Below are 3,183 nucleotides of genomic sequence, written 5' to 3' on the forward strand. Positions count from 1 at the left end.
CCAAACCATTAGACAAAATTCGAAGTCCTAAAAAACAAAAACGGTATAGGCAAAATAGTGTAATAAGGCAAAATAGTGTAATCAGCATATGGACTGTTCACCGTGTACAAAATACACGACAAACAGTGGTAACAGGTGTCCGGAAGAGTAAGCTTACCCTGCCTGGCGCCACACCCGCCATAGCTGCATCCAAACTAATTGGCGAAATCTCGGTAAAATAGCGTGATTGGCCAATGGACTATCGGTATGCAAAATGCACGTGATGAACAGTGTTAACGATGTAGTAGACAGATATTATCAGGGAGATTGTATACGCGTCAATTAAATATATCTAGAATAATAGCTGAGAGGGACATGTTATATTTACCAATCAAGTCAATATGACGCCCATAAAACTTTTTAAAGGTTTTAATAAGTTTAGTTCGCAAATATCCCTGTAGTTGAAGCTTAGATGACAAATGCCTCGATCTACTTAAAAAATCAGAATAAAATGAACAAGCTCTCGCGTAACGAATTAGTTGAGACACAAACACTCCATAAGCTGGTGATATTGGAATGTTACTATTAATGAATGGAAAGTTAACAATCGGAAAGTCAAAGTCATCACGTTTATCGTACAATTTAACACTAAGTTTATGGCAATTGTCAAAATCGAGACGCAGATCCAAGTAGGAAGCGTAATTGTCACTGTCAGTAGTGTTTTTAATTTCGAGCTCATCAGGATATATGAATTCTACATAATCACTAAATTTTGGATTATTCAGTGATAGTACATCATCGATATATCGATAAGTGAAATTAAAATGTCTGACTAATCGTTTATTGGATTTTACGAGTGCCTGTATGTAATCGGCTTCGTAGGAATATAGAAACAAATCAGCAAGCAAAGGTGCACAGTTGGTGCCCATGGGGATACCTACCACTTGCTGATAAATTTCCCCTCCAAAATCAACAAAGATATTATCAATTAAAAAATCCAACATCTGAATTATCTTGTTGGCGGTGAATTTATTTTTGGAATCACTATGGTTCTTAACAAAATATGTAGAATTGTAATTAACAACTAAATATTGATATCTAACATTTCCCGATTTGGAAGAAAAGACACTGTGAATAATGTCTTTTAACCGAGCTTTTAATTTACTATGGGGAATGTTAGTGTACAAAGTAGAAAAGTCAAAAGTTTGTATAGATGAGATTGAAGCAAGTGATCTAGATTGTAAACCATCAAGTAATTCTTTGGAATTTTTTAATATCCACATTTGATTAAAACCACTACGAGAGTATATTTTATCACAGTATTTTTGAATACCCTCTTTCACTGCCGTTAGTATAGATGTCAATATTTTTGAAAGTGGTTTTGTGGAACAACGGGATGAACCTGCTATAAAACGTTGCTTGTAGGGATTTTTATGTAGTTTAGGTATCCAATATAACAAGGGTAGTTCTGTATAGGTATCTCCACATGGATTACCAAATGAAGTGAGTACTGATCTGTGATTGGATATAATTTCATCCTTACTAAGCGTAGAGCGTTTATAAGTAGCAATGTCGATAGATTTCCCGAAATTAAGTTCCTTGAACAGGCAGTCATAATAATATCGTTTACATATAAACACTAAGTTATTGGACGCTTTGTCAGCCGGTACAATGACATACTTGTCATGTAAGGCGTTGAGATTTTCAACAATGTTAACATCATTGAAAATAGATTTAGGCCTAGTATCAACTAACAAACGTTGCATGTAAATTCTTCGTTTAAGTAAACGACTGATAGACTTAGTCCAATCTGAGAGAGTATCAGAGATAACATCTTCCCTCTTGGCCCATGATCTGGCGTAGTCCTTTACGGCATCCATAATAAGTTTGAAATTTTGAACCCATGAAAATGGTTGCGGTTCCCGGTATTTGGGTCCTTTAGACAAAATCTCACGTAACTTATTATTTTGGACTATGTTTAAATCACCAGTGACTACATGTCCAGCTGGTTGGTAAATGAAGGACGACGTAGAGCAAGAACAGGGTAAAGGGTCATCATATAATTCTTTTGCAGTGATGTTAGATAATGCGTTTCTGCAATTAAATATTTTGGATGCAATGGGTTTAGTATACGTATAAGAAATCCTAGGAACAGTAACAGTTTTGAAGTAAGGAGGGATGTGTGCTGTGACTTGCTAATGGTGTAATATTTGGCTTAACCCGATAGCATCAATGCCTTTATTAGCAAATTTCAGTTTTAGAAATGAACTGTTGGTGGTGTTAGACACATCAGGCTCAGTCGCAATGTCCAAACGACGGTGGGCAATGTCAAGAACAATGGATACAACCCTGTATTCAGTGGATGCAGGATCAGTGCAATTTGAATCCAAATATTCAGATTTAAGTAATTTCAAAATAGTAAGTGGAATAGAATATAATTTAGTACGTATATGGTGTGGCCCTAGTGGTTCTTGGATAATTTCCAAAAGGGCATCAAGTGAAATCGTGCTGAGTCTGGGTGGTGTGTAGCGACTAAAATACACTGTTTTCTACCCATAAGATAGCTTTCTAAAAGATTTAATGCAGAGCCACAAATACCGAATTTAAATTGAAGCCTACGTAGAGGAATGGAAGGGTCCACCGTGTCGAAAGCAGCAGTTGAATGTAATAAAATTAAAAATGTACATTTTCTATTATCAATTTCCATTAAAATATCATTTTAAACCCGGGTTAAAGCTGTTTCGGTACTGTGAAATCCTGGTCATTATATGCTTTGCGTAAAGGCGAGCGACCATTTGACTGAAAATTTCGGTAGGATTTCACTGATTCAACCATGCTTATTGTGTATTGGAGATACTTGAACGGTTTTGAAAATTAGCCACATAAGCTAAAAACGTGACATTTCGTACAATCATGTTAGTAAAATATATTAAATCTTTTAACCCTTGTTAATTACTGCGTAAGACGGTAAATTGGAGGTCGGGTGTTCGATCCCTACATTGGCCGAGAAAGTTCATCCGGCGTGGTTCTCCCTTGTCAGTGATGCAGGACGGATGGCCTTACAAGGACAGCTGTCTAGTCGTTCGGATGGGACGAAAAACCGAGGTTCCGTGTACACATTCGCGTACGTAAAAGATCCATTGACAGTTGGAATTCAATATAAGAGTAGGCCGTAGTGCCGCTGTCCGGGCAAACTTTCCCTCA

The sequence above is a fragment of the Patella vulgata genome, chromosome 9 (genome assembly GCF_932274485.2).
Source record: "Patella vulgata chromosome 9, xgPatVulg1.2, whole genome shotgun sequence".
NCBI classification, from domain to species: Eukaryota; Metazoa; Mollusca; class Gastropoda; family Patellidae; genus Patella; species Patella vulgata.